The sequence below is a fragment of the Papio anubis genome, chromosome 18 (genome assembly GCF_008728515.1).
Source record: "Papio anubis isolate 15944 chromosome 18, Panubis1.0, whole genome shotgun sequence".
NCBI classification, from domain to species: Eukaryota; Metazoa; Chordata; class Mammalia; order Primates; family Cercopithecidae; genus Papio; species Papio anubis.
Genome location: NC_044993.1, coordinates 43458829 through 43469783, shown reverse-complemented (window position 1 = coordinate 43469783; position 10955 = coordinate 43458829). Strand labels below are relative to the sequence as shown.

The 10955-nt window shown below is 36.5% G+C and overlaps 1 long non-coding RNA gene across 1 annotated transcript in view; it reads left to right on the top strand.

The window, feature by feature from the left end:
- The first annotated feature begins 468 nt into the window (after positions 1-468).
- The window catches only part of LOC103880408, a 38446-nt gene continuing 27959 nt past the window's right edge, over positions 469-10955 (top strand). The window contains exon 1 of the long non-coding RNA XR_004179793.1: positions 469-541. This is a non-coding gene — a long non-coding RNA (uncharacterized LOC103880408). The remainder of the gene's footprint in view (positions 542-10955) is intronic.

The following is a 10955-nucleotide window of genomic DNA, read 5'->3' as shown; positions in this document are numbered from 1 at the left end:
ATGTCCCTCAGGGAGGGCCAGGTTCCAGCACATGGAGGAATCTCTGCCTGAAAACGCTGCAGCCAGAAACCTGCCACACTCCAGGAGAACTGCTTGAACCTGGCAGGCGGAGGTTGCAGTGACCCGAGAACGCATCCCCGCACTCCAGCCTGGCTACAGAGCCAGACTGTCTCAAAACAAAACCGAAACAAAAACAAAAAAACCCTGCCACTCTCACCTCATTCAGCCAATGGTCTGGTTACCTCTCTTGTCACTCAGGGCCTGAAGGGGTGTGGCCTGGAGCCCCAGCCAATCCGTGGTGTCAGTGTGAAAACTGTCCAATCAGATTCGCAGCCAGAGAGGAAGAGGCGGCTTCCCTAAGCTGGAAGGGGTCTCTGTCTCCTGGCGACGGGGCTCTGAGTCCAGCTCCTGTCTAAATTGTTCCGTCTTCTACGCTCTAGGATCTCCCAGGTGACTCTCCCACAGCCCCTCTTATCCTGTGACCTGCAGGTACTGGGAGATCCCTAGGGAGGACGTTGTAACACCTCGAGGCTGGAAAATGGTGAGTGCGCCGGTTGGACGTCCCGAGGAGGGGGAAGAGGCAGTTGGAATCTGGCGGGAACTGGCTGCGGTGGGATCTGGGTCTCGCGGTCAGCTCTGGAGGCTGCAGACCCGAGTTCCCGGTGGCACAGCTCGGCCCTCCGTTCCCTCCGTGGCACATTAGGGGTTGACCCAGCAGTCAAAACCCTGAGCCTCTTGCCCCGTCCGTAAGCATCGATTACTCCTCTACCCGGAACCCTTTCTGGGCAGTTCTGTGCGCAACCCCGAGTCTCCTTCAGATTATGAGGGGCGATTGGAGGGAATAAGGGGAGGGAATCCCCACTTGGGGTCCGGAGTTTTTCCGTAGAAGAAGTAGTGGTCCGTGGGGCCCCCAGTCCTTCCTTTCTCCTCTTAAAAATTGAGGATTTTTAAGCATAATGAGGGCTTACTGCGGCCTCCACCTCCCGGGTCCAGGTGATCCTTCCACCTCAGGCCCCGAGTAGCTGGGACTACAGGCGTGCGCCACCACGCCCGGCTAAGTTTTGTATTTTTTGTAGAGACGGAGTTTTGCTATGTTGCCTAGGCAGGTTTGGAACTCCTGAGCTCAAGTGATCCTCCGCCTCGGGCCTCCTAAAGTGCTGGGATTACAGGCCTGAGTCTCTGCCCCTGTCTACATTGAGGCGTCTTTAAAATGTTAAGTAGGGATATAATTTGGATGTGTTTCCCAGCCGCAATCTCAAATTGAAATGCAATCCTCAATGTTGGAGGTTGGAGCTGGTGGGAGGTGATTGGATTATGGGGGCGGTTCATCACCTCCCCTTTTGATATTGTCTCTTCAATAGTAAGTTTCCGGGAGATCTTGTCATTTAAAAGTGTATATACCACCCCTCATCCCCTTTACCCCCTTTGCAAGCTCCTGCTTTGCCTTCCACCATAATTTTAAACTTCCTCTGGCCTCCCTGGAAGCAGATGCTGGTGTTTGCTTTCTGTACAGCCTGTGGAACCATGAGCCAATTAAAGCTCTTTTCTTATACATTATCCAGTCTGAGGTATTTTTTATAGCAATGCAGGCATGAATTAATACAAACCGTTTATTTGCTCAAACAGCAATTTATGAATGAGAGAGCACCCAGCTATGGTTTGTGGTTTGTGGGCTCAAAGGTAGGACTTGAAGAAAAGGCTTTTTTAAGAAGCGTGAGGAAGCAAACCAAAGTAAATATTTGATTGGGTACAGTTCTATATCGCATTTGCATGCATGAGGTAGAAAGGTCCCGGTTATGTAGTCAGAGCTTTATTGGCAGTTTGTGGTTGGTTAAGCCTACGTTTTGTTTTTCTCTAAGTTAGTCATTCACAAGAAATTCCTTTGACATAGTTAGGTTTCCTCAGGTAGAATCCCAGGGCACCGTGGCCATTTCAGTTGAATTGCCAGCTCGTTGATGCTCCACAAAGGGGCCGGTTTTCCTTGAATTTTTCAAATGTATGGCAAGCAGGGTCTCCAAATCCATGACTGTTTTCCTGACCTAACTGTTGTAGGGCCTGTAGAAAATTCTAAATTTACATTTTCTTTCCTGCATTCCCAAGTGCCAGCTATCCCTCTCCACATCACAAGATTATCATCTATTCTTCATTTAGTTTTAAAGCAGACACAGTATTTTAATTGTTCATTTTCATTTCAAAAAGCAGTGGTTGGCTCTTATTTTTCTGTTTGTTAACATTTCACATGACAGAAAAGCAAGGAATAATCACCTGACATTCTACTGTAGCAAATCTTTGCACGTCTCCCCTTACCTTGCCTAGGCACATACACCTTAACAGAATGTCTTTGGGTTGAGGTTGCGTTTTGGAATCTGCAGGGTAACGTGTCCTCAGCCACTCTATTTTGGCTCACCACAACCTCTGCCTCCCAGGTTCATGCGATTCTCCTGCCTCAGCCTCCCGAGTAGCTGGGATTACAGGTATGAGCCACAGTGCCCGGCTAATTTTGTATTTTTAGTAGAGACAGGGTTTCTCCATGTTGGTCAGACTGGTCTCAAACTCTTGACCTCAGGTGATCAGCCTTCCAAAGTGCTGGGATTACAGGTGTGAGCCACTGCTGCTTCATAATTTTGTATCCTACAGAGGTTTCAAATGTGATTTTATAGAAATTTATATTCAGTAATTTTATCAAAACACTAAGTATCTCCCTAAATATAAGAAAGTCTGAAATTATGTTACTTGAAAGTGTTACACTTTTTATATAAACTAATACTGGTAAATTAAACTCTGTATTAATTTACTCAACTGTAATATAGTTCAGTGTATCTACTTCATACATTTATCAAACACACTATGTCATTGAGGAGCTTAAAAACATTGCTGAGCATATATTAAACTCTCCATTTTAACTTTATTTTTAAATGACTGTCATTTTACAGTTTTATTTAGTATGAGGCTTACTGGGACTGTGTCATTCATGTATATATACATATATATATATGTGTGTATATATATACATATATATATATGTAATGTGGATTTTTCACAGATAATAACTGAATACATATATATTTATTGTACACAATGTATTGATTTTATATGTATATACATAGTGAAATGATTAGTACAATCAAATTAATGAACAAACACATCTATCACCTTACATAGTTACATTTTGTGTAGTGGGAACAATTAAGATCTGTAAGCAGATTTTCGGCATACATAAGAGTATTATTAACTATAGTCATAAAGCTCTATGTTAGGTCAACATAATTTATTTGTTTTATAATTAAACATTTGTACCGTTTGAACAACATCTCATTTTCCCCACATCCAGCCAGGCCCTAGCAGCCATCTTTATACTCTCTGCTTCTAGGAGTCCAGCCTTTTCATATTCTCCACAAAAGTGAGATCATACAGTATTTGTCTTTCTGTGTCTGGCATATTTCACTTAGCATGATGTTATCTGGGTCCATCCATGTTGTCAAAATGGCAAGGTTTCATTATTTTCTTATGGCTGAATAATATTCTATTGAATGTATGTGCCATGTTTATCCAGTTGGTGTCTACAAACATTTTAACTTTGTTTCATATCTTGGCAATTGTTTGATTCAAGGAAGGTGAAGGTCCAGATGTTTATTTGAGATACTAAATTTATTTTATATGCAGAAATGAGATAGCTGGATTGTATAGTAGTACTGTTAAATTTTTTAAAAGAACCTTTATAGTGGTTTTCATCATGACTCTTACAAATTATGAATCACCAAGAGTGTACAGTGTTTTTAAAAAATATACTTAATGCTTGTTATAACTTTTCTTTTTGATATTAGCAATTCTAATGTGTGTGAAGTAATATCTCACCATGGTTTTAATTTGCAACTACCAGCTTGGTGATATTGAGCACCTTCCTTATACCTGTTGGCCAATTGTATGCTTCCATTGAAAATCATCAGTTTAGTCTTTGGCTTATTTTTCAATCTTATTACCATTATTATTATAATTTCTGCCTTTGATTCATATAAGTTTCTTAAATATTTTGGATACTAACAACTTATCAGGTATGGTTTTCTTATTTTATTGTTCTCTTTGTTGTGCAGAAGCTTTTTAGTTTGATGCAGTCTAACTTATTTATATTTGCTTTTATTGTTGTACTTTTGCTGTTTTATCCAAAAATTAATTTTCCAGACCAATATTAAGATTTCTTCATATGTTTTCATTAAAACATTTTAAGGATTTCTGTCTTTCATAATTAGAATCTTTATTTTATATTTAGTTAATTTTCAAGGATAGTGTCAGAAAAATGGTCTGGTTTTATTTATTTTTTTTACCTGTGAGTATTCAGTTTTCCCAGCAACAATTACGGAAGAGACTATATTTTCTGCATTGTGTATACTCAGTGCCTCAGTGTCAAAGATAAGTTGATCTTAGACGAATGGATTTGTTTTGGGGCTCTCCATTCTGCTCCACTGATTGTGGTATGCATTTGTATGCACGGACCATCCTGTTTATATTACAATAGTCTTTAAATGTAGTTTGAAATCAGAAAGTAAAATGCCCCCTGCTTTGTTCTTATTCCTCAAAACTGCCTTGGCTATTCAAATCAAGTCTCTAGTAGTTTTATATAAATTTCAGGGTTGCATTTTCTATTGCTTTAAAAAAATTTACTGGAATTTTGATAGGGCATGTATTGAATCTATAGGTTACTTTAAATAATTTGACACTTTTGCAACATTTACTTTTTAAATCCATACACATGAAATATTTTTGCATTTATTTATGTCATCTTCAATGTTTTTATTATCTTAAATATTTCAATATAAAGATTTTTCACCTTGTTTAACTATATTGTTAAGAAATTTATTATTTTGATGCTATTTCAATGAGATTATTATTTTTCACAAATGATTTGTATCTTAATTTTCTCTAATTTACTGAGTATGTTTATTAGCTGAAACGGTCTTTTGGTGTACTGTTCATGGTTTACTATATATAAGATAATGCCACCTATAAACAGTGACATATTTACAGCCTTCTTTTTAGATTGGACGCCTTCTTTTTCTTTTTTCCTTTGAGACAGGGTTTCATTCTGTCACTCAGGCTAGAGTGCACCTTAACCCTTGGGCTCAAGCAATTCTCCCACCTCAGCCTCCCAAGTATCTGACACTACAGGTGTGCGTTTTCCACACCTGGCTAATATTTTAAAGTTTTGTAGAGATGGGATATCACTAAATTGCCCAGGCAAGTCTCAAATTACCAAGCTTAATCCTTCTGCCTCAGTCTCCCAAACTGCTGGGATTACAAAGACATGAGCCACTGCACCTGATTGGATGTCTTTTCCAGAATTTTCTTGCCTAATTGTTCTGCCTAGGACTACCAGTACTATGTTAAAACAGAAGCATTTAAAATGTCATTAAAAATGGCACAATGTACCCTTGTATTGGAAGCTCCATCTCTTCTAAATACAAAAATTTGCCAGGCGTGGTGGTGTGTGCCTGTAATTACACCTACTCGGGAGGCTGAGGCAGGAGAATCACTTGAATCTGGGAGGTGGAGGTTGCAATGAGCGGACATGCCAGTCCAGCCTGGGTGACAGAGTGAGACTCCATCTCAAAAAAAAAAAGAAAAAATAAATGAGACTAATAACTTTCATCAGAGCACAAAGCATCTGATTGATTGCAAGAAAATCTAAACATCTATTTCACTTTAAAAGTATTTTTGTTTGAGTAGGAACTAAGCTTAGAAATTTAAATCCTATATGACAAATAACTATATAGTTGAATAGTTGACTTTATTTACTCATCTCGTAGATTTCTTAAAAACACTAATACCATAGGTTACTTAGAACACTGCCCAGCACGTAGTAAACTCCCAATTATTACCTGTTTGTTAATAACTATTATTCTATAATTTTATCTTCTTTACAATGAAGATTACTAGGACTGTGTCTTATATTTCTTCTTTTTACTTTCTGATTTGCTGTATGCTAACTTTGTTTGTAATTTCACAAGTTCTCAGGTAATGTGCTTGAATGCATATGTTATATAAAGAGTGAATTAAATAATTAATAGGCACCCCACGTTCATTAAAATCTTTTATATGTTTAAATTTACTGAATATAAACAGTCTTTAGCATTGTCATTCACTTTCCTCAGACTATACAATCTAAATGATATACATTTGTTTCTAATCATTCATTTTGCATATTAGTGTTTCGTACCATATTGTACATTATTTATGTTGTTCATGTTTTTGTTTTGTTTTGTTTTGAGACGGAGTCTCGCTCTGCTGCCCAGGCTGGAGTGCAGTGGCGCAATCTCGGCTCACTGCAAGCTCCGCCTCCCGAGTTCACGCCATTCTCCTGCCTCAGCCTCCCGAGTAGCTGGGCCTACAGGCGCCCGCCACCACGCCCGGCTAATTTTTTGTATTTTTAGTAGAGACGGGGTTTCACTGTGTTAGACAGGATGGTCTCGATCTCCTGACCTCATGATCCTTTAGAAATGTAATAGTTTGTTTTGCTTCCAAGGTTGCATTATAACCTTTACATTTTGTGTAAAAATAGCATGAAAATAATAACAACATAATAAAGAAGATTCTTCAGTACTATGTAAGTTCTTCAAATTTTCCCATCAAAGTATTTATGAATTATAATGATGCATCTTCTATGAAATGTTATTGCTTTTATTGTACACTGATGATTCAAGCTTCATGGCCTCCAATACCAAAGACATGGAATCAACCAAGGTGCCCATTACATCATGAAAAACTACATAGCCATAAAAACAGGACAACATTATATTCTTTGTAGCAAAGTTGATGCAGCTGGAGGCCATTATCTTATGTGAATTAATGCAGAAACAGAAAACCAAATAAGCATGCAAGTGAGCATGTTGTTACTTAGAAGTGAGAACTAAATGCTGGGTATATATAAATATAAAGATGAAAACAATAGACACTGGGGACCACTGGAGGAAGAAGGGAGAGAAGGAGACAAGGGCTAAAAAGCTACCTGTTGTGTACTGTGCTCATTACCTGAGTAGTAGTAGTATCCAAAGTCTTAGCAGTACATAATATACTCATGTAACAAACCTACACATAAAGTAAAAGTTGAAATTTAAAAAAAAACACCAAAAAATGTGCTCTTTATGAATGTGCAGTCATAGTTGAAAATAATAGCTATCTAGAATTATTGTTAGTGGTACATTATGTTTATTCAATTTTTTTGTTAATTTTGTTTTGTTAAATTTTGTTCTAGGCGGAGCGTGGTGGCTCACGCTTGTAATCCCAGCACTTTGGGAGGCCGAGGCGGGTAGTTCACCTGAGTTCGAGACCAGCCTGGCCAACATGGTGAAACCATTTCTCTACTAAAAATACAAAAATTAGCCAGGCGTGGTGGCGCACACTTGTAATCCCAGCTACTCAGGGTGCTGAGGCAGGAGAATCGCTTGAACCCAGGAGGTGGAGGTTGTAGTGAGCTGAGATTGCGCAACTGTACTCCAGCCTGGGTGACAGAGACTGCATCTGAAAAAAAAACTTGTGCCATTTTACATTCCTATGTTTCATATTTTAGAGCAGGCTGTGTCACATTGTGTTTTTGTTTTGTTTATAAATAATTGTTTTAAATAAAATTTTATATGCCAACATTCAACTTTGTACATGTTAAAACAATGTTTGGACAGAAGTCAGATATGAATCAGCCATATATCTATTGCCAATATAATTATTTTTGTGTTTATTTACCTGTATAAATATTGCCCCTATTTTATGACTTGTATATTTGCTTTTTTTGGTTGGTGGTCAATGGTTGTTTTATTTTTTAATTTTAAGAATACACACTAAAATTTATAATCTTTAATATTTTCAATTATATAGCTTAGTTGTGTTAAATATATTGTTAGCAACATCTCTAGAACATCTTTATTTTTGCAAAAAAAATGCAATACACATGCATCCACTACTTAGTTTCCCTGTTGACTGGCCATTTAAAAAAAACATCATTCTGTTTTCTCTTTTTAAGGGTGTAAGTACTTCAGATATTCCAAGTAAGTATATTCATACAGTAATTTTATGTGTGTGGCTGGCTGACTAAATTTACCATCATGTCTTCAAAATTTGTCTTTATGGTAAATATTAGAAAATATACTGCTTTTTAAATAAATACTCAGTAATATTTCATTTTCTTTGTATTTCAAATTATATTTATCCATTTATTTGGTACAAGAAGTTCAAATTGCTTTCACATATTGGCTCTTGTGGATAATGCTTCTATAAACTGTGTGCAAATAACTCACTTGACGATGCATGAAGAGGTTATATCTGTGCTGCATTCTGCTTCATTGCTTTGGTGTTCTGCCTTTATACAAGTACTAAAGTGCCTTGTTTATTATAGCTTTATTTTGTGTTTGCAAATTATTAAATGTAATGCCTCCAATATTTTTCTTCTTTTTTAAGATTGTCAGGCTTTTTCATGGTCCCTTAAAATTTCATATAGTTTTGTGGGTTTTATTTCCTATTTTCAGAAAAGTAAAATTATAAGGGTTGTGTTGAATGTGTGGGTCACTTTGGGAAGTATGGACATCTTCACAATATTATGTCTTCCAACCCTTGAACAAGAGCATGCTCAAGAATATGATTTTTAATTTTCCTAATTTGTAAATGTTTCAGTTTTCCTTCTGTCACTGATTTCTAGTTTCATTCCATTTGGGCTGTAAATAATAGTCTGAAATTTTAATTGTAAAACATTTGTTAAGACTTGTGGTGTCACAGGTGGTCTATCTAGAAAAATGTTTCATGAGCTATTATAAAGAATGTGTATTCTGCTCTCTGTCTACATTTGCTGGGTGTAATTGTTTTAGAGTGCATTGAAGTTTCTTGTTCTCTTATTAATATTTTGTCTTGCTTTATTATTCATTACTTAAAGTGAGATATTGAAGTATCCTACCATTATTACATTGCTTTCTGTTTTTGCTCCAATTCTGTCATTGTTTGCTTTATGTGTTTGGGAAAACTAAGGTCAGATTCATTTATATATTTATATGTTCTCAGTTATTGAACCCTCCTATAATTTAATGTCCTACTTAGTCTACTATGAATTTTGACTTATAGTAAATTATATGAAATATGACAGTTTTGACTTAATATAATTGTTGCCTCTCCTCTCATTTGGTTAACACTTGTATGAAATGTTTTTTTTCTATCCTACCATTTTCAGTCTATTTTTTAAATTGGACCTGAAGTGAGTTTATTGGAGACATGACATAGTTAGATCTTGTTTTTTTAAAAAAAATTTTTAAATCCTTGTATTCACTGTATGTATTTCGATTGGGAAGTTTAGTACATTAATATTTAAATAATTTTCTGAAAAAAAAGAACTTACTATTACTGTTGCATTGTATTATTTGGCTCTTTTAGCTGTTTTGTCTCTCTCTTTCTTTGTGTACTATCTATTTGATATTTTAGTGACATGCCTTTATTCCAACTTAACATTTTGTTTGTCTTTATAGGTATTTTCTATGTGGTTAGCATGAGGTTTGCAGAAAATCTCTTAAAGTTATTACATCTGCTCTCATCTTTGTTACCAATGTCACTAATACTGTATTACATACACATTAACAGATTTTTAAAATTATTTTATGGTTTTATCTTTCTAATTTCATTTCTTTTTTTCTCTTTGTTTCACAAATCAAGGAGTAGCTGAAACATACCTTTAAATTTTAGAGCATAATTCAAAGTGTTTTTGAACCATAATAATAATAATACACATTTTTATAGTTGTATATGTGCATATCTTTTCCAGAGAGTTATGCATTTTTACATAAGTTGGTCTTTGGTCTTTTTTTAAAGTATACTTTATTTTCAATGGGAAGGACTTCCTTATGCATGTCCTGTAGAAAAGTTCTACTGTTGACGCACGTTCCTACATTTTGATTATCTTGGCAAGGCTACTTTCTTCTTCATTTTAAAGAATACTTTTGCTGGATATAGTGTTCATGCTTAGACATTTTTGTTTTGTTTTGTTTTTAGTGTTTTAACTGCATCATCTAACTTTGTTCTTGCTTGAAAGATTTCTGTTTATAAATCTGCTGGTAGTCAGGCCGGGCGCGGTGGCTCACGCCTGTAATCCCTGCGCTTTGGGAGGCCGAGGCGGGCGGATCACGAGGTCAGGAGATCGAGACCATCCTGGCTAACAAGGTGAAACCCCGTCTCTACTAAAATACAAAAAAAAAAAAAATTAGCCGGGCGCGGTGGCGGGCGCCTGTAGTCCCGGCTACTCGGGAGGCTGAGGCAGGAGAATGGCGCGAACCCGGGAGGCGGAGCTTGCAGTGAGCCGAGATGGTGCCACTGCACTCCAGCCTGGGGGACAGAGTGAAGACTCCGCCTCAAAAAAAAAAAAATAAAAAAATAAAAAAATAAATCTGCTGGTAGTCTTGCAGGAGCATGCATATAAATTACACCTTTTTTTTTTCCTCTTCCTGCATTCCAGATTCTCTTCTTGTCTGTGACTGTCAAAACTTTGTCATATTGTGTCTTTCTAGGGATCACTTTGTGTTAATCTTAGTTGAAATTTGTGTAGCTTCTTGATTTTGTTATATATGTTTTTTAAAATGTTGAAGTATCAGTTGGGTATCAGTCTTATTTTATTCTTCTGTTCCATAATTTTTATTTCGTTTTGTGCTTTTTATATTGTTGTTAGTTTCATCTTTGTTATTTCATATTGTTTTCTATGTTCCCATTTCACTCAATGAGCATGATTGAGATGATAATTTAAATTCTTTAAGGTGATTAATTTTTTTCTTCCAGAAAATTGAGGTGAATTCACATTGTTTCAGGTAATTTTAACATCTCCATTTTTCTGTGATTGAGTTCTGAATATTCATTTTTTTTCTTTGATTCTGCCATCTCGTCCTGATGTTTTGTATATGTTTTAATGTTTGGTTGTCATTTGTCAAAAAAAAGCCACGTGT